Below are 22005 nucleotides of genomic sequence, written 5' to 3'. Positions count from 1 at the left end.
TGCCTTTAGTTATACTTTAAGAAAGAGAAGTTGACAATTACAGCCTCCATGTTTCTATGAGCACAGATTTTCCTAAACTGGTGTAAACAAGTGCCAATCCTCCAAATTCAGGCTGAGAATATGATGAACAAAACACATACACAGCGATTACCTGTAGGCTTCATTCACACAGACATATGTGTATTTTCTGCATGGAATGCATGTTCTTGCTGGCAGAGCTAGCAGAAGATCTCACATAAAATACGCCCCTAAATCACTTACGTTTTAGCATGTGCAATTCTTCTTTCATGGAATTGCACTCCGCACCATCTTTCCCCAACTCCATACACAATATAACCCATTAATAATAAAACACCACACTCTAATGTTGGCATAAATTGGCTGCGGCACTTTTATTGGTTTAAAATAAAATATAATTTTCCATAAATAAATTTGATATGAATTTGTAATATGGTTATCATTCACAAAATTGCTTAGCCTTAAAGACTCAAGCAAATTACCTTACATCAACTTTATAACAAAAGTCCCCCTTTGATGCAAAGGTGACGTACCACGTAAAGTGCACGCAATGGAAGGGAGGGTGGGTAGCTCTTCTTAATACCAATCCTTTGAACAGCACCAAGATCCCTGTGGCGGTGGACTCTTTATGAACTGAATATTTAAAGGGCCAGCATCCCTGGAGATGCATTGCACATAAAATCAACGCTAATGCTTCAAATAACAGGGGGAAAAGGCAGAGGTAACCTCATGAAGGTGCGCCCAAAATGAATTGTGCCCCCCCCCCTTTTACATTTCTCTAGCAATTAGCAATATTATCAATCAAAATCAATGTCAGTCAATTAAAAACCTCATGTCAAAACGTTCAGTACATTTAGACATACAGAATACCAATTTCTTTTGCCCCTGGCTCCACACTCCCACCCTCCAATTCTCTTCATTGGCTGCTGAGGCTGCCCATTGCTAGAGTGAGCAATAGGGAGATTTGTGGCATACCTCCCAACTTTTTGAGATGGGAATGAGGGACACCTGTTATCAAAAGTATGTAGGCATAAGACACACCCCCTGCCACACCCCTTAGAGGAGAATTATACAAAAAAAATAATTAGTTAAACCCATGAGTGTTTTTTTTCTACCACTACTATTCCTTTATATTGGCTTTTGAAATTTACAAATGCAAAAATTTACCTACTTTATAGATCAGACCAAAATGAGGGACAAATGAGGAGGAAAGAGGCACAGGGGGACTTTGTCCCAAATCAGGGACAGTCCCTCGAAATCAGGGACATTTGGGAGCTTTGTTTGTGGGACAGAAACAGGTGGGGCCAAGCTAGACTTTACAGAAAAAATAAAAGTCCCGATTTACATTTCACTACATTTGCATACATCCCTGATCTATTGAACATGGTTTTTACTAAAATTAACCTAAATTAATTATTTTACTTATCATTTGTTCAGTGTGACTTGTCCAGGCTCGTCACAGATTTACTTTAAAGCTTACCTGTATTATGGCTGAAATCAATGAGTTGTCTTTTATTGTAAGATTTCATCATCTTTATTCTCTGTCAAATTAGAAAAAAAACAGTTAATCAATTAGTGACTTCCTGCCCCAAGGACCACTTGTCACCAGCACAAGACACAAAGGGAAAACTTCCCAACAAGCACAAATGGCAATAAATCACTACTGATGTTTTATTGGAGTTTTACAAAGTTTACCGGTGACTTCAAATATGGTAAGCTGCATATCTCTAAATGACTACATACATAAATGCCTACATAGTTAATTTCCATTTCAGAAAAATGCTGTGTGCTGTGTTATGCATGCTCCAACCAGAGCTTGAGTGGTTGCTTACTGGTCTTTCTCTCCTCTTCCCGCTCATCCTTATTTTTTTGGGGGTTGAGGTTTCCTCTAATCAGAGATGACAATCCTCTTGTGGCATGCCTGCTTTGGAGTCCAGCAGCTGGGACTGCATAATGTCTTCTCTCCTATGGAACTCTTTCCAGGTCTGTCAATCTCTATAAAATGTTTTTTTTTATTTTTTTTTTTTATTGCTCTCATGTCTCTAAAGACCCCATACACACTGTGCTGATTTTGTTGTCTGATTTCCTTTGGAAATGCTGGGACTGCCTGATTGCATACAAATTGGGGCTCTTAAGGTTTGACCTCGTATTATGTGGTTTTGGTAAATCTGAGGGAGAAAATCTGCAGAGGATTGCATGATGTGTAGCCAGCTTAAAAGTGTCCTTTTGTGTTGATGAGCGTTGGCTTCCCTCCTAATTGTACTGGCCCTTTTTTCATTAGAACACAGGCTGGGGAGGACTGAGTCTTTCTCTCAGGTGCTCTATTTAAAGGGCACAAATGGCCAGGTAATGGATGCCTTTGCGATTCAGGCATGCAGAGAGGCAGCATCTCATTCTGAGGAACAGTCAATGACAGGTAAGCCTTGCTATTCTAGTAATGGGGATAGAAAGGAGAGGGAGCCAGGAAGAATGTATTACTAGGGAGAAAAAAATAAAGGGGGGTATATATGTATTTTTTTTCCCTTTCTCGCTTCCCTTATTTCTCTCTGTTGCCATGCAGTCCCCCTTGCACCTTTTGGTTCTTCCTCCAGCATGAGCCTAACACCACGTGACAAAGACCACCGCAATACCAGGTAAGGGCCAACTTTGGGTAAGTAAGAAGATGCGGAAAAAAGAGTGCATTATGCCTGGATGAGCGTGCCTTCTTGTCTATTGCAGCCCCGGCCGCTCACACTCCCACTCTAGGAGGTCCAGAGGCCCTCTGGATCATCAGGATTTTTCCAGGGCAGAAAGTGACTCCTCCAGTCCTGGCAGACTTCAGTACAAAGGGCGCAAATGTACGCTTAAGAGAAAGCACACAGTGTTGGTCACGTGGAGATGACCCTATGCCAGGAAAGCTACTTTGCAGCAACTGCTTCAGGCAGCTTGCCAGAGACCAGGGGTACGAGTGTCAGCAGGCGTCAACCTTGCTCAAAAAATGAGTCCATGACTCCCTAACAGAAATTTCCGGTCGACAACCAGGGACAGAAGCATGAAGATGAACAGAGTGTGGGCCCTCTACCAGGTCTAAACCAAGCCATTCAACCCTCTCTAACTAGAGGGGTACCAGGCACTTCAGGGTTGACTTCAGCCCAGCAGATTAGGCAGGCTGATTCTCCAGACCCAGTATTACAGCCAACTTTCCAGGCAGAGGGAGAGGATACCACCTCCTCCTCGGCAGAGGATACTGAAGGTTCAGGCTTTGATTTTGCGATGATACCACCATTCATTAAGGCAGTAAAATCTGCACTGGAATTGGAGGATCCGGAACCTCCTGCATAGAAGGAGAAAACATATTATCACACACCATACAATCTGATTTTAAATTGTGTGGCAATCGCTGCACAACACGCATTAGATGCCTTTATCCTTTCAGGGCACCCCAAATGCGATGCGATTCTGCTGTGATTGTCACGTGGGAAAGCGCGCCTTTAAAAAAAAACATTTTGCGAAGCTTGTTGCCCCTAAATAGGAGCAGGGGCTTCTTTTTGCATGCATAGAGCAGCCAAGAGAATGGGCCGCCCCATGCGAGTTGCAACATTGCTCTTTGAAAATTGCATAGAGGAAACACTTGTCCCCTCTACGTGATAATATTAAATGCCTCTCAAAAGTGACCTAAGCACAGATCACTTTTCAGTGCAATAGCAGGGCCTGCTGCAAGTGTGAACAAGCCTTTGGGTTCCATAGGAGGAACCTAAAGAAACAGGTAGCTACCTTTCCTCTTTTGACATAAATAAGAGGCCTGTTTCAGGAGGAATGGGAGAAGGGAGAGAAAATCCTCCTCAACCAATAGATTGCAGAAGTTGTATCCACTCACGGAGGAGGCTGCGTCTCCTTTATCTAACCCACCAACGGTGGATGCGGCAGTCACCAGACTGGCCAAGAATGTGACACTTCCTATTGAAGACTCTTCCTCCTTTGGCAATATCCTTGATAGACGCATTGACATGAACTTAAGAAAGTTTTACCTCGCGGTAGGTGGTGCTTGTAAGCCTGCTGTTTAACATCCATAGTAAGTGCTATGCGAGTGTGGGCGCAGAACTTGGAGTATGCGATCAAAAACCAGCTGCCAAAAGAAAAAAAATCATCAAGGCTCTTGATGAGATAAAACTTTCTGCAGACTTCGCAGGTGAGGCAGCTATAGACATCATTCGATGGTCCTCCAGAGCCATGCTCAGCTTAGTCACAGCCAAAAGAGCCATGTGGCTAAAACCCTGGGCAGCCAACCCATCCTCAAAGCAGATTTGCTGTAAACTGCCTTTTGATGGGAAGGCACTGTTTGGCCAAAAAACTGGGGACTACCATCTCCAGGGTTACAGGAGGAAAATCAAAGAACCAGACACCAGAGAGGGCAACCATCCAGAGAAGCGCCAAACAGGTACCCGCATTTTGGAGGCTTTTGCCCATCCAAGGACTTCAGAAGGGGTTGGAGGGGTACACAGTTAACCTTTGTAAGATCGCAGAGAGCTAAGGCCCCTGCAGCTCCCTCAGATACCCAGAAGCCCTTTTAACGCCAGGCCCACACAGGAGGCAGTTGGAGCCAGGCTGCCCAAAGGACCCAGTTCTGGCAAGACCACTGCCAAAATTGGCAGATTCAGTCCACAGTGGCGCAACGCCATTATTGGCTGTTCAAATGACCGCCTCCAGAACGACCTCAAGAGGCTGAATCAATTTATCTGGATAGAGAGGCTCAAGATGGAGTCTCTCCATACCATGATCCAGGTTATTCAACAAGGAGACTGGAGGATTTCAGTGGACTTGCAGGATGCCTACCAGCAGATCCTTCAGTCATTCCAGCAGTTCCTCATATTTGCATTGAGGGACAGGCATTACCAGAGCCAGTTGGAACCTACACAGAATATGGTCTACCTAGGGGCCCAATTCAATGCTCAGGCGGCTCCAGTTTCTTTGCCACTTAAATCTCCCCAAAATCAGGAAGAAGTTCCAACAGGCATTGGCGTCACCAGTGATGTCAGCATACCAGTGCATGAGTCTTCTCTGGACAATGGCTTTATGTATCCCATGATCCCCTGGGCTCACTGGAAACTGATAACATTATGGGATATCACCTCAAAAACGGCTTTCCTAATAGCCATAACTTCAGGGGGTAAGGTGTCGGAAATCCAAGAATTGGGGGCAGTGAACCTTATTCCATGTTCTTCACTGACAGGGTTATGCTGAGACCATTGGATCACTTTGTCCCAAAAGTGGCATCGATATTTCATCTCTCCAGTGAATGGGTGCTTCCAGCCTTCCCAGCGGAATCAGATGCTGATCTGCATGAGATGTACATTCAAAAAGTCCTCAAAGCCTGTTTCCAGGCTACTTCTACATTCGCTCTGACAGGCTTTTCATCATACCTACTGGAAAATTTAAAGGAAAAGAGGCCTCGGCCAGAACCATCTCGGCCTGGATAGTAAAAACTATTCACCGGGCATATAGAGCGGCCAGGAAGGATCCTCCGTAGGTGGCTAGAGCTCACTCAACCAGGGTGATGTCGTTCTTGGGCCTCACACTCAGGAGTGTCTCTGGAGACAGTATGCAAAGTGGCTAGCTGGTCATCGCATCATATGTTCTTAAAACACTACAGGGTGTATCCAGCAGCTCTTACTACAGTACAGTTTGGGAGGAAAATTATCCAAGCTTCTATGTCTATTGTTAAATAAAGAGTACGTTTTTATTTTTATTTATTTCAGGTACTTATATAGTGCCGTCAATTTACACAGCGCTTTACATATACATTGTACATTCCCATCAGTCCCTACCCTCAAGGAGCTTACAATCTAAGGTCCCTAACTCACATTCATACATACTAGGGACAATTTAGACAGGATCCAATTAACCTACCAGCATGTCTTTGGAGTGTGAGAGGAAACCAGAGTACCCGGAGGAAACCCACGCAGGCACAGGGATAACATGCAAACTCCATGCAGGTAGTGTCTTGGCTGGGATTCGAACCAGCAACCTTTCTTACTGCTAGGCGAGAGTGATATCCACAAGTTTGCAGCATTAAACCCTCCCTGTCAAAAGCTCATTATTTATCATACTGTATGTATGCTGCCATGTTGGCGTCAGGAAAATGTAAATTGTATCAAATACTTACCGTAATTTCTCTTTCCTGCCGCCAATACATGGCGGCATACAAACCCTCACTCTGATCTTTGTGCTTTATATGGAGAATGGGTGAGGTAGCTCTCAGTCAGACTTTTATAGAGCTAAACAGGTCCTGTGGGTGGATATAGGGGTGGAGCTATATCATATGTATGCTGCCATGTATTGGCGTCAGGAAAGGAAAATTACAGTAAGTATTTGATACAATTTTCCATTTTTTTTACTTTCTGCTATAATACATATCCAAAAAAATATATATATATAAAAAACAAATTCATCAGTTTAGGCTAATATGTATTCTGCTCCATATTTTTGGTAAAAAAAAAATACAATAAGCATATATTGATAGGTTTCCGCAAAAGTTGTTATAGTAGCCCCTTATGGGCGAGTCAATATGCTAACATGGAGTGGGATTTTTGTGACGTAGATAATGTCATGCTGATATTTTCCTAGGATGTTTTTCATAAACAAAATATTATTTTATACTTTTTTATTTATTTATTTTTTTAAGGTGTTGCACTATTGCTTGGGGGGCAAATGGGCATTTCTGTCCTCCTTGGGTTTTTTTTTTTTACCTGAGCCAGTGATTATTGTTGTAATTTTTTTTTTTCCCTTTTTTTTTCTTTTAATTGGGTATCTACGATACCGTGTTTTGTATTATGTTGTAAACAAATACAAATAATTTTCCCCCAAAAAAAGTTAAAGCCTAGTACACATGGGCCAAAATGTCAGGCGGCTCAATAGAAACCGTCTGACATTCAGCCCATGCCTGTTCGGTCAGCTTCTGACGAAGGGTCATGACCAAAAAAGGTCTGCCGATGCCTCCCGGTCAGTGCTCTCAGTCAATGGCTGAGAGCACTGACTGGAGTGTTCTTGCAGGGGTGTCTGAACACAGTAGCACAGCAGGGGAGATTGGTGTACTAACATCAGATTGTTAGTACAGCGGCTCCGACCTGAGCTGTCAGGTTTTTTTCGCTCAACCCGCTAGGTTGAACGGAAAAAAAAAAAAAAAAAAACTGGTAGTGTGTACTAGGCTTTAGGGCTGGTTCACACTGCTGCGTGGTGCAAGATCGCATGTGATTCTCCACTGCACCGCAGTGCAAATCACATGTGATGTCCATGCAATGCGATTTCAGCCATACAGATTAGAGGTCGACCGATATGGGTTTTTCTCTGGCCGATGCCGATGCCGATATTTAGAAATCGCGGTGGCCGATGGCCGATATGTGATGCCGATTTTTTTGGGCCGATATATTTGGCCGATTTTTTTTTTCCTTTCTTTTTTCCCTTCATCTCATAAAATCTAACAGTTAGACCCCTTTCACACTGGGGCGTTTTTCAGGCGCTTTTGGGCTAAAAATAGCACCTGTAAAGTGCCTGTAAAACGGCTCCCCTGCAGTCTCAGTGTGATATCCCGAGTGCTTTCACACTGAGGCGATGCGCTGGCAGGATGTAAAAAAAAGTCCTGCAAACGGCATCTTTGGAGCGGTGTATACCCCTCCTCCACCACTCCTGCCCATTGAAATGAATGCGCACCGCTGCCGAAGCGCCTGCAAAGCGTTTTGGCAGCGGCGCTTCAGGGGCGCATTTAACCCCTTCCTCGGCCGCTAGCTGGGTTATAAGCGCCCCGCTAGCAGCCGAATAGCGCCTCTAAAATGATGGTAAAGCGCCGCTAAAACTAGCAGCGTTTTACCATCAACGCCTGCCCGCTCCAGTGTGAAAGCAGCCTTAAGTAATACAGAAATTTTTTTTCATTTAAACATTAAACAAAACAAACCTTCAATCAGTTCACTTGTATGTATAATTTAGAAAAAAAACCTTAAAAAAAAAAAAAAAAACTATCTTAAATAATAAATACACAAAAACAGGTAATCAAAACTTTTGGACGAAAAAAAATGGGCTAACTTTACTGCTTATTTTTTTTTTTTTCAATTCATTACTGTATTTTTTTTTTTAAATTGCGTTTGAAAGACCGCTGCGCAAATACCGTGTGACATAAAATATTGCAACAATCACCATTTTATTCCCTAGGGTCTCTGCTAAAAAAATATATATAATGTTTGGGGGTTCTAAGTGATTTTATAGCAGAAAATACAGGATTTTTACTTGTAAGCAACAAGTGTCAGAAAAGATTTAGTCTTTAAATGGTTAAACTGAAAACTTCTACACGCGGAGTTCAGTCTATTGATAAAAAGAACCTGAAAGAGATACAAATGTATCTTCTTATCGTACTTGGCAGGCTGCCCAGAGGAGGGGAGAATCCTCTCCACAGATAACTTAGGGAAACTTGCATTAACTTCTATTACAGAAGTCATTTGCAAGTCACGGCTGAAGTTATAATCGGCCTTTTTTATCAGCACAATCGGCCGATGCCGATTAAGTAAAAAACGCCAAATATCGGCCGATATATCGGCCGGCCGATATATCGGTCGACCTCTAATACAGATAGTATGGTTGAATTTGCATCGCATTCGGGCCAAACTCGCACAGGACCCTTTTTTTGGTCCACAGCAGAATCGGATTGCATGGGTGTTCACACCCATGTGATCCGATTCCTGTCCGAGTTTGCAGATTGCACTGCGATATGTGAACTGATTTGGGGGTGTCATTACCTTTTTAACTGGCACTCCCAGCAGTATGCATAGGGCAGTGTGAACTGCCGCCGGGAGACATGTGATGCGGGAACCCGCAGTGGATTCGCAGGGTTCCCGCATTGCAGCAGTGTGAACTGACCCTAAGTGTTAAATGGTGAGAGGCTCAGGGCATAATCATCCAATATCTGGTCAGAAATGACATTGTAGAGCACTTTAGGTTTTGGGACACCCAATGAGCTATGGAAATAAAGAGAATATTTATGTAGGTACCCTGTGCATTTTTTTTAATGCGTTTTCAATGCGTTCCAGTGCATTGTTTTCTTCTCTAGTTTTTTTTTTCCCCAAAGTATCGTGGGTTTTTTCTGCTGAAAAGCAGTTTGATGCTTTTTTGATGCATGTAGATGCTTTCCACTGCCTTTTTGATGTGTTTTGCCATGTTCTTTGCAGAAAAAATGCAGTATGTTCTACTTTTGTTAAGTGTACTGGAATGCACTGCAGTGGTGTGACCTTTGTGATTGGAATCCATGTAACTTACTGTCCATTTATTTGATGCGGAAAAAAAACTGCACTAGACTGCATGTGATGTGAACCAGCCTGTATACAGTGCAGTGTGTGTTTTTTATTTGGACAGTGTTTAACATGGATCCTAATAGCCCTAGTTCACACTAGTGCAGTGTGTTCCAGTGCAGTCAACAAAAGTAGAACATGCTGCATTTTTTCTGTATGGAACGCACCTGTAACGTGGCAAAACGCATCAAAAAACGCACCGGAGTGCACATGTCCTCAATTTAGATGAAGAAAAAAAAGAGGGAGAAAACTCACCAGAACATATCAAAAACATGCATGCAGAAACGCAGCTGGAACACAGAAATTGTGGTGTGGACTAGCCCCCTTAATGGTTCTGTATTTAAGTGATCAATAATGATCTTTCATTAAAAATATTTTAAAAGGCATACTTGATCCTAAAGGTCCTGGTCATTTGCACTGACAGGGTGGGCCCACAGACATCACAGTTATTCATACTTCCCAACTTTCTGAGATGGTAACGAGGGACACCTATTAGCAAAAGTATGTAGGCATAGGACATGCCCCTGCCACGCCCCCTTAAAGAAGAATTATTCAAAAAACAACGATTAGGTAAACCCACAAGTACTTTTTTTTTACCACTACTATTCCTTTATATTGACCAGTGACGGGCGCTCATACGGGGCGCAGGGGTGCCGCCCCCCCCCCATCTCCATGCGCCCAGCTCCTAATCTCCATGCAGGTTGCCGGACGCATAGATTTTTTGTTTTTCTTTAGAAGCACGTTATTAGAGCCCGAGGCTCTAATTGGCTTCAAAATGGGTGGGCTTGGGGTGCAGAGCACCCAGTTGTGTGACGTTAGCAAATTAATATTTATTATTGTCTTCCTGCTTCTTTTCCTGGCCAATCAGGAAGCGGGTCTTAAGACCCAATTGGCCGGGAGGAGAAGCGACTCAATTGGCCGGTAGGAGAAGCAGTGGGGAAGACGATTGGAGGGGGGGTTTGGGGGTGGCAGGGAGGTTTGTTTGCCGCCCCCCCCCCAAAAAAAAAAAATTGAGCTCCAGCCGCCACCGATATTGGCTTTTGAAATGTACTAATGCAGAAATGTAGAAATTAGATAAAAGGTTTAGCACTGGGAAACACTTTTTAAAAGATAAGCAGTGCATTTTATTTACAACTAAATAGATCAGACCAGAATAAGGGACAAATGAGGATGAAAGAGGGACAGAGGGACTTTGTTCCAAATCAGGGACAGTCTTTGAAATCAGGGATACTGACAGTTGGGCATACCTCACAACTTTCTGACATGGTAATGAGGGACATATTAGCAAAAGTATGTAGAGGTAGGACACACCCCCTGCCATTGGGGGCCCGCGTTCCTGTTTTGAATGGCCTGCCTGCTTATTTGGACATGTACATCTTTTGTTATCTCCCAGCGGTGGGGCAACAAAAGATATATATGCTGGCTGCCTTGGAGGGGACAGGGAGGAGTCGGTATGAGTGCCATAGACACAGAAGTATTTCCTGTTTACACGGTGGCTTCTGTAATAGGAAGTCCATCTCCTGCGCTGCCATTGGACGACTGTTCTGTCCATCATAGGGGCGGGACTTTGTATTAAAGAGGCTGCCGAGAAAACAGGAGTTTTTTCCTGTATGTAATCTTTTGGCGCTCGTCCCGCCCCCCTCCCTGTCCCCTCCAAGGCTGCAGATGGATGGGCATCAATCAGGCTGCACAATGGTGGCAGTGGCAATGACAATGGTGGGTGCTGCATTGCTGGCAATGGTGGGTGCTGCATTCATTGCTATGGGCGGGTGCTGCATTCCTGGCAATGGGTGGGTGCTGCATTCCTGGCAATGGGCGGGTGCTGCATTCCTGGCAATGGGCGGGTGCTGCATTCCTGGCAATGGGCGGGTGCTGCATTCCTGGCAATGGGCGGGTGCTGCATTCCTGGCAATGGGCGGGTGCTGCATTCATGGAAATGGAGGTGCTGCACTGCTGATGGCAAGGGGGGTGCTGCATTCACGGCAATAGTGTTACTGCATTTATGGCAATGGTGGGTGCTGCATTCCTGGCAATGGGGGTGCTGCATTTCTGGCAATGGGGGTGCTGTATTTATGACAATGGGGGTGCTGCACTGATGGAAATGGGGGTGCTGCATTCATGGCAATGGTGGGACTGCATTCATGGCAATGGGGGTGCTGCATTCATGGCACTTATGAGGCTGCAGATGGGCACTGACCCTTATTTTGCTTCACAGTTCTTTATATAAAATTAAATTTTTTTTTTCCCTGAAACTTCCCTCTTAAAGTAAAGGGGCGTGTTATACGTCAATAAATACAGTATATCCAAATAACGCACCCGAGCTCATCTCTTTACTCACACACAGCCACAAGGGCAAGAGAATTCTTGTTGGGCAGTGTATTTTTGCTCGAACGAACACACTTAGACCAAATTTTAATGGTTCAAAGAATGTCAGGCAAAATAGTCAGCCCTCACGCATGTTCACTTCATCAGATCTCGCCCTCTTTGAAAAAAGTTTGGACACTCCTGGGTTAAACCTACAAGTGCTATTTCTACCACTACTGTTCCTTTATATTGACTTTTGGAATTTACAAATGTAGCAATTTGGAAACTGGATGAAAGGTTTAGCACTGTAAGGCCCCTTTCACACGAGGCGGACTCCGTTTCCATGGAGCCCGCCTCGGTCCGCCGGCTCAGCGGGAGATCAGTCCGTTGATCTCCGCTGAGCCGCCGGATGACAGGTCCCTCTCTGCTCACTGAGCGGGCAGGGGCTTGTCAGGCGCCGCTGCCGCCTATGGAGGAATCGGATGAAAACGGACAGCATGTCTGTTTTCATCAGATCTCACCCGATCCGATCTGCCAGCGACGGACCTGGACGTAGAACCATCCGTCTGCTTTTAGCGGATCGGACGGGGCTTTTCTCTGAATCAGGGACAGCCATTCAAAATCAGGGACAGTTGATAACTATGGTTATCATCCCATTTGAAAAGACTTGTCATTGTATTTTTTTGCACATGATATTATTATTAGCATATCTACATTGAACAGAATAAAATGTCAAAGCTGGCAGGGTGTCAAAATATACAACAATGTCACCATCCAGTACACAACATGGAATTTCTTAGATTAGAAATAATAAAATGAATTTAAAATACTAGATGTTATAGGGAAAAAGAAATCGTTTTTGCTACTCACAAGCAAACAGAAGGTTCCTGCAGTCCGGAGATTTATTGGTGTGTTTGTACAACTGCTACTGGGAGCAGCACAGGTTGCTAAGTCGCTTGCAGTACACAAAGGGGATGAACTCCAGAAGTCAGGGATCAGTCCGGACAGAATAAAAATGCTTTGTGTTGTGTAAGCCAGTAAGTCCTTGAAAATACTTTCATTTCAACGTTAGGTAAGGTGAGCTGGAGACAGAAAAACATCTAAAGGATACAATAACTGGTTTACTATGCGAAGGTCAAAGTGTAACAATAAGATTTCTGGATTTATCCTGAAAATGAAAAGCATTATATAAAATGGAAAACATGTCAGTCTGATAAAAGGAGCACAGTTCTGAAAACTTGCTGTTTACCATGTAATACACAGCTCCCAACTGTCCCTGATTTGGAGGGACTGTCCCTGATTTGGAGTAATGTCCCTCTGTCCCTCATTCCTCCTCATTTGTCCCTCATTTTGGTCTGATCTATATAGCTGCAGGGGCGTTGCTAGGTCTACAAAAGATCTGGGGCTAGAGCCCATAGTAGTGAAGTAAAGAAAGTCATACACATGTATATAATATACGTGTGGGTGTACAGTATATATATCTCTGAGTGTGGATTCCCGCTTACATCAGGGTCCCCAGAGAGCCCCCCCCTTACATCAGTGTCCCCAGAGCCCCCCTTACATCAGGGTCTGTAGAGAGCCTCCCTACTTACATGAGGGTCCCCAGAGCCCCCCTCATTGCATCAGGGTCCCCAGAGAGCCGACCCCCTCTTACATCGGGGTCCCCAGAACCCCCCTTACATCAGGGTCTGTAGAGAGCCTCCCTACTTACATGAGGGTCCCCAGAGCCCCCCTCATTGCATAAGGGTCCCTAGAGAGCCTCCCTACTTACATCAGGGCCTCCAGACCCCTCCTCATTACATCAGAGTCCCCAGAGCCCCCCTCATTACATCAGGGTCCGCAGAGATCCCACCTCCTTACATCGGGGTCCTCAGAGAGCCCACCCCCCTTACATCAGGGTCCCTAGAGAGCCTCCCTACTTACATCAGGGTCCCCAGAGATCCCACCCCCCTTACATCAGGGTAACCAGAGCCCCCCTTACATCAGGGTTCCCAGAGATCCCACCCCCCTTACATCAGGGTAACCAGAGCCCCCCTTACATCAGGGTCCCCAGAGATCCCACCCCCCTTACATCAGGGTAACCAGAGCCCCCCTTACATCAGGGTCCCCAGAGAGCCCCAGGGCTCAGGAGTTGGCTACATAAACAATGCAGGGCTCAGCTGTGCCCATCTATGCAGCCTCCAGTGCCCAGCAATGCAGCCTCACCAGTGCCGAGCAGTGCACCCCCCCACTGCAGTGCCCTCTGTCCCCTGCACCCCACCACACACACTGTGTAAGTAGAACTCTTACCTTACACAGGTGTACAGCAAGCAGAGCATCTGAGATCGGCATCACAGAGCTGGATGGGGGCGGGAACTACAGAAGTTAACTTTTCACATTAACAGGCTGGTGATTGGTTGCTAGGATTGTCCAGCAACCAATCACCTGCTGTTTAATGAAAAAGTCAACTCCTGCGGTTCCTGCCCCCATCCAGCCCTGTGATACTGGGCGCTCGCCACTGTCCAATGAAGGGGACAGCAGCGAAAATTTCCACGGGCCAGGTGCCCGCATTCAGCGGTGGCGGGCCGGGTGCCAACCCCTGCCCTAGAGACTATGGGCCCCAGATTCGGGGCTATAGCCTCAATAGCCACCCCCTAGCAACGCCTCTGCCTACCAGCATGTCTTTGGAATGTGGGAGGAAATCCACACAGGCACAGGGAGAACATGCAAACTCCATGCAGTTAGTGTCGTGGTTGGGATTTGAACCAGCGACCCTTTTTACTGCTAGGCGAGAGTGCTAACCACTACACCACTGTGCCACCCACTACACCACTGTGCCGCCCCACCACACCACTGTGCCGCCCACTACACCACTGTGCCGCCCCACTACACCACTGTGCCGCCCCACTACACCACTGTGCCGCCTACTACACCACTGTGCGGCCCACTACACCACTGTGCAGCCTACTACACCACTGTGCCGCCCCACTACACCACTGTGCCGCCTACTACACCACTGTGTGGCCCACTACACCACTGTGCCGCCCCACTACACCACTGTGCGGCCCACTACACCACTGTGCCCGCCCACTACACCACTGTGCGGCCCACTACACCACTGTGCCCGCCCTATTTTAGTATCACTTTAATGCATAGAATGCACTAAGGTGAAAAACCTTGAGGCTTTAGGCTCCTATCACAGAAAGTCGCACGACTTTGTTGCAATTTTGACGCGACTTGAAGCAATGCCTGTGTCTATGGACCTCATGTCGGATCAAAGTAGTGCAGGGACTACTCTGAAGTTGCACCGATATGAATGGTGCTCATTGGAACTCGAGGGGTACGACTTGTCATGTGACTTTGAAGTCCTGAGTCGCAGGACAAGTCTCACAAGTGTGAAAGGGGCCTTAGAACCACTTTAAGTAATTAAAAGGTTCTATATTTTTGCATTCTATTTGTATTTATTGTTTGTGGTATACATATCCTTTTGTGAGGTGTCAGAGTTCCGATATGGTAGTTGTATGTTGTAATGGACATAGAGAGGCACACGTGTTCAGTAGCGGTGTGTTCTGAGGAGAACACGTGATCACATCACATCACCACTTCCTCCTATACCAGCACTTTCACCTTCACTTCCTGTGTGCATCGCTCTCTTCCTTATGAGCCAATACACAGGAGGCAGACAGGCAGGGGGAAGGTATTTCCTGCTGCACACACTGCTATACGGAGCGGTGTCACACGTTGGATTCCTCCTGAGAGTGATGGATCATACAACACAGTGGCGTTGCTATGGGGGTTCGGCCCGCACCAGGTGACACCCGCCAGAGGGGTGACACCGGGGCCGCCGCTAAACACTGTACTGTATTGCTTTGTATTACTGTATTGTAGTGGAGTGATGCGAGCACGGCATCCAGCTGTGAGGGGTAGGCTGCCTGTAACACTCCTCACTCAGTCTAATATCCCCAAGTGAGCCGAAGTTGGTGGGCGGAGCTGGGAGTGTGGCTGCCTCCTCCAGTCCTCCCACAGACTCCTTCACTATGGCTGATCCCGCAGCTGAAGCACATAGAGGCGAGGACACAGCAGCCCTGCCTGAGTCTTCATCTGCAGGCATGAGGCATGCTATGTACAGTAAGTTACTCAGCACACTGCACAGTGTCACTACATAGAGTTATAACTTGCCCTATACCACCCCAGCCTGCCCTGTACCACTCCGGCCTGCCCTGTACCACCCCAGCCTGCCCTGTACCACCCCAACCTGCCCTGTACCACCCCATCCTGCCCTGTACCACCCCAACCTGCCCTGTACCACTCCGGCCTGCCCTGTACCACCCCAGCCTGCCCTGTACCACCCCAACCTGCCCTGTACCACCCCATCCTGCCCTGTACCACCCCAACCTGCCCTGTACCACCCCGGCCGGTCCTGTACCACCCCGGCTTGCCCTGTACCACCCCAGCCTGCCCTGTACCACCACATCCTACCCTGTACCACCCCGGCTTGCACTGTACCACCCCAGCTTGCCCTGTACCACCCCAGCTTGCCCTGTACCACCCCAGCCTGCCCTGTACCACCCCAGCCTGCCCTATACCACCCCAGCCCGCTCTGTGCCACCCCAACCTGCCCTATATCATCCTAACTTGCCCTGTACCACCCCAACCTGCCCTGTGCCACCCCAACCTGCCCTGTACTAGCCCAACATGCCCTATACCACCTTAACCTGCCCTATACCACCTTAACCTGCCCTGTGCCACCCCAACCTGCCCTATACCACCCCAACCTGCCCAATACCACCGCAACCTGCCCTGTGCCACCCCAACCTGCCCTGTACTACCCCAACATGCCCTATACCACCCCAGCCTGCCCTGTGCCACCCCAACCTGACCTGTACCACCCCAACCTGCCCTGTGCCACCTCAACCTGCCCAATACCACCCCAACCTGCCCTGTGGCACCCCAACCTGCCCTGTACTACCCCAACATGCCCTATACCACCTTAACTTGCCCTGTAACATCCTAACCTGCCATATACTACCTCAACCTGCCCTATAACACCCCAACCTGCCACTATACCACCCTATACTATAATTTACAGGGGCTGGTTTGGGGTGCGCCCCCTGACCGTGCTCTGCCTGCATGGTGCTGGACAGCCTAGACAGGAGGGGGGGTGACACCATGTTTTACTGCACCAGGTGACACCAACCCTAGTGACGCCACTGATACAACATACACTTAGGTATGAGGACTTGATCATTCTACTTGTTATCACTGACAAAGCAAAGACTTTATTATAAAAAAGGGGGCGGGGTTGTGTGAGAAGACGTTGTGGTGATTTACATGACACGGGGAAGTTGGGATGTTCTGAGGTTTTTTTTATGTCGGGATAGCGATTTAATGGTGAATTGTGTGTCTCCGCCCCTCCAGGTGATCTCTTGGCCCCTACACTGTGTGTCTCCGCCCCTCTAGGTGATCTCTTGTCCCGTACATTGTGTGTCTCCGCCCCTCTAGGTGATCTCTTGTCCCCTACACTGTGTGTCTCCGCCCCTCTAGGTGATCTCTTGTCCCGTACATTGTGTGTCTCCGCCCCTCTAGGTGATCTCTTGCCCTGTACATTGTGTGTCTCCGCCCCTCTAGGTGATCTCTTGTCCCGTACATTGTGTGTCTCCGCCCCTCTAGGTGATCTCTTGCCCTGTACATTGTGTGTCTCCGCCCCTCTAGGTGATCTCTTGCCCCGTACACTGTGTGTCTCCGCCCCTCTAGGTGATCTCTTGTCCCGTACATTGTGTGTCTCCGCCCCTCTAGGTGATCTCTTGCCCCGTACATTGTGTGTCTCCGCCCCTCTAGGTGATCTTTTGCCCCATACATTGTGTCTCCGCCCCTCTAGGTGATCTCTTGTCCCATACATTGTGTGTCTCCGCCGCTCTAGGTGATCTCTTGTCCCATACATTGTGTGTCTCCGCCCCTCTAGGTGATCTCTTGCCCCATACATTGTGTCTCCGCCCCTCTAGGTGATCTCTTGCCCCATACATTGTGTGTCTCCGCCCCTCTAGGTGATCTCTTGCCCCATACATTGTGTGTCTCCGCCCCTCTAGGTGATCTCTTGCCCCGTACATTGTGTGTCTCCGCCCCTCCAGGTGATCTCTTGCCCCATACATTGTGTGTCTCCGCCCCTCCAGGTGATCTCTTGTCCCTTACACTGTGTGTCTCCGCCCCTCCATGATGAAGTATCCACTAAAGTTTCTCTTTCTCTTCTCTTCTCCCCTGCAGGTGGTAAACTTGCAGTACAGTGAAGTCCAGGACCGGGTCATGCTCACCGGCCGTCACATAGTGCGGGACGGCAGCTGCAAAAACTGCAACAGCAAGCTGGGCTGGATCTACGAATTTGCCACGGAGGACAGCCAGCGCTACAAAGAGGGGCGTGTCATCCTGGAGCTCGCTCTGGTGCGGGAAAGCGAAGGCTTCGAGGAACACGTCCCGTCCGACAATTCCTGAACTCCATCATTCCATTTCCACGTCAAACTCTCTACGAAGTCTTTGCATACAATGTTACCTTCGTCTCCGAGTCGCATTGATAAGATGGAGGAACTGAGAAAGACCTGCTCAATTATTTCACGTTTTAAGTTATCTGCCACCTCCAGCAAATCTTTCTACGAATGCTGACAGTTTGATTTCACCCCAATAACCCCCCCCGAGGGGGAGGGGGGACCTCAGCCCCTCTCTGCCAATCTGGCAAATGCCTTATATTATCGATTGTTTGCTCTGATTCTGGACACTCCGTAATTCAGAAACATTAGGGGTGCACCGAATGGAAATTTGAGTGCCGAAACTGAAAATGACATATTTTAAAAAAAATATTCATATTTTTATATACAATTGTATTATATTTGAATTATTACATTTAATTGAGGATATTAATTAATATGAATTTATTGTTGGCCATTATTGGCACCTTTTAGTGCAAAAAAAGCTCAGGAAAAATGCAGTCTCTGACCGTCTCTTGTATCATGTCCTCACTCTCTGACCGTCTCTTGTATCATGTCCTCAGTCTCTGACCCTCTCTTGTATCATGTCCTCAGTCTCTGACCCTCTCTTGTATCATGTCTTCAGTCTCTGACCGTCTCTTGTATCATGTCCTCAGTCTCTGACCGTCTTTTGTATCATGTCCTCACTCTCTGACTGTCTCTTGTATCATGTCCTCACTCTCTGACTGTCTCTTGTATCATGTCCTCACTCTGTGACCGTCTCTTGTATCATGTCCTCGGTCTCTTCACCCTCTCTTGTATTATGTCCTCGGTCTCTGACCGTCTCTTGTATCATGTCCTCACTCTCTGACTGTCTCTTGTATCATGTCCTCACTCTCTGACCATCTCTTGTATCATGTCCTCACTCTCTGACCATCTCTTGTATCATGTCCTCACGCTCTGACCGTCTCTTGTATCATGTCCTCGGTCTCTTGACCCTCTCTTGTATCATGTCCTCGGTCTCTGACCGTCTCTTGTATCATGTCCTCGGTCTCTGACCGTCTCTTGTATCATGTCCTCGGTCTCTGACCGTCTCTTGTATCATATCCTCGGTCTCTGACCGTCTCTTGCATCATGTCCTCACTATGACCATCTCTTGTATCATGTCCTCACGCTCTGACAGTCTCTTGTATCATGTCCTCACGCTCTGACCGTCTCTTGTATCATGTCCTCACTCTGTGACCTTCTCTTGTATCATGTCCTCACGCTCTGACCGTCTCTTGTATCATGTCCTCAGTCTGACCGTCTCTTGTATCATGTCCTCAGTCTGACCATCTCTTGTATCATGTCCTCAGTCTGACCATCTCTTGTATCATGTCCTCACGCTCTGACTGTCTCTTGTATCTTCTCTGCAGCCTTAGGCCTCATGTACACTGCTGTTGGTAAACGATTGTTCAGAGGTAGTTGGATGCTTTTTTTCAGCTGCCACTGAACTCCTCCAATGTTCTCTTATGTGTACACAGGTTTGTTTAATGTAGTTTTTAGGCAGTTGCGTTTAGAGGCTTTTCTTTGAAGACAAAAAAAATAATTTTAGACGCCGAAGTTTCCGATGTTTCAGACACTAAACGTGGTAGCTCACGTGTCGTTTACAGGCTTTTTTTTTTTAATATTTAAAAAAAAAAAAAATTTTCATTTTTGCCTAACGCTTCTAAACGTAAACGCGGAAAAAACGGATGTTTTAAACGCGGGTTACTATCTGTCAAGGTAAATCATTCAGGAGAGGTTGTAAAAATGTCCCGTGTACATGAAGCCTATCAGTGTCCGGATCACACAGAGCGCCGATCTCCCGCTGTGTCCCGGGGCTGGGTTGGAATTCCTCGGGCCGCAGTAACAAAGCCCCGCCTCCTATGAAGGACGTCACACTGCTTCAATTTCCCGCCACTGGATCAGTGTGCCGTCTATCACAGGGGGCTGCCGAACGATTTAGCTCAGTGACACAGAGAGAGATCGTCGCTCTGCATGACAAGGAGGGAGGGGAGGGCTCTCACTAGGAATGACACCCCCGCCTTCCCCCCCCCTGCCATGTGCGCCCCCCAGGGCGGACCACCCTGTTTTTGATGCCATTATTGGCACATTTTTTCTTTCGGCCGAATGTAAAAAAAACACCATTTTCAAACAATGTGTTTCGGCGGCCAAAAATTGGGTCCGCCTCTAAAATGTCACTGTCATACCCTCTGCACTCCTCTCCTGTACATACAGTATCTGACAAAAGTAAGTACACCCCTCAGTGACATTTGTGTAAATCTTTTCTTCTATCTTTTCATGTGACAACACTGAAGAAATGACACTTTGCTACAATGTAAAGTAGTGAGTGTACAGCTTGTATAACAGTGTAAATTTGCTGTCCCCTCAAAATAACTCAACACACAGCCATTAATGTCTAAACCGCTGGCAACAAAAGTCAGTACACCCCTAAGTGAAAATCTCCAAATTGGGCCCAATTAGCCATTTTCCCTCCCCGGTGTCGTGTGACTCGTTAGTGTTACAAGGTCTCAGGTGTGAATGGGGAGCAGGTGTGTTAAATTAGGTGCCCCCTCAATATAACTCAACACACAGCCATTAGGGTAAAGGTGATGGACTGGACAAGCATGTCTCCAGACCTAAACCCTATTGATCATCTGTGGGACATCCCCAAACGGAAGGTGGAGGAGCGCAAGGTCTCTAACATCCACCAGCTCCGTGATGTCGTCATGGAGGAGGGGAAGAGGACTCCAGTGGCAACCTGTGAAGCTCTGGTGACCTCCATGCCCAAGAGGCAATGCTGGAAAATAATGGTGGCCACACAAAATATTGACACTTTGGGCCCAATTTTCACTTAGGGGTGTACTGACTTTTGTTGCCAGCGGTTTAGACATTAATGGCTGTGTGTTGAGTTATTTTGAGGGGACAGCAAATTTACACTGTTATACAAGCTGTACACTCACTACTTTACATTGTAGCAAAGTGTCATTTCTTCAGTGTTGTCACATGAAAAGATAGAAGAAAAGATTTACACACGTGACTTACTTTTGTCAGATACTGTATATATACTGTACACTCACCGGCCACTTTATTATTTCCCCCTTGCTAGTAGCGGGTCGGACCCCCTTTATTAGATCCCCCATAGAAATCCGGGGTAAGGTACCCCACACATCACGGGTGCTTCATAAATCTCCCTATAAATCCTGTGCTGGACCGACACCAATTATTCCCATCACCATGACGATGATAAACGATTATTGATTGAATGGATTCTATGATGAAATATTGGAAATCAAACTATTTTGTTTTTTTACTTTTAAATACCACCCCCCCCCCCGTGATCATTACACCCCTCCTCTCCTCAGTGATCATTACACCCCCCCTCTCCCCCAGTGATCATTACACCCCCCCTCTCCCCCAGTGATTATTACACCCCCCCTCTCCCCCAGTGATCATTACACCCCCCCCTTCCCCCCCAGTGATTATACAGACAGATGTAGCTTTCTTATGGGGGGTGTAATAAAGTAACATTTATTATATGGAGGGGTGATTGATAGTTCTATTGACAATCAGAGGTGTGTATGGTGAGGAATTGTCGGGTAATGGATATATACTATATACCAGAAATAGGTGACCCCCTCCCCTCCCAATCACTGATATATGATGGTAATTGTACCATCCCCCCCAGCAATATAAATCATAGAAATAATGGGGTATGGGGTGCTATAATATCCAATCCTCCAATCCAAAATTGATCAATAAATTAAACAACTCATCATCGTGCATAACATATTTACCCCCCCCCCCCCCCCCCCTGATATATATATATCATTAATATTGGGGTGGTTTATATATATATATCTATATATATATATATATATATATATATATATATATATATATATATATATATATAT

This window comes from Aquarana catesbeiana, linkage group LG03 (genome assembly GCF_042186555.1).
Source record: "Aquarana catesbeiana isolate 2022-GZ linkage group LG03, ASM4218655v1, whole genome shotgun sequence".
Taxonomy (NCBI): Eukaryota; Metazoa; Chordata; class Amphibia; order Anura; family Ranidae; genus Aquarana; species Aquarana catesbeiana.
The sequence above is the reverse complement of the archived record's forward strand: the minus strand, read 5'-3'. Positions refer to the sequence as shown.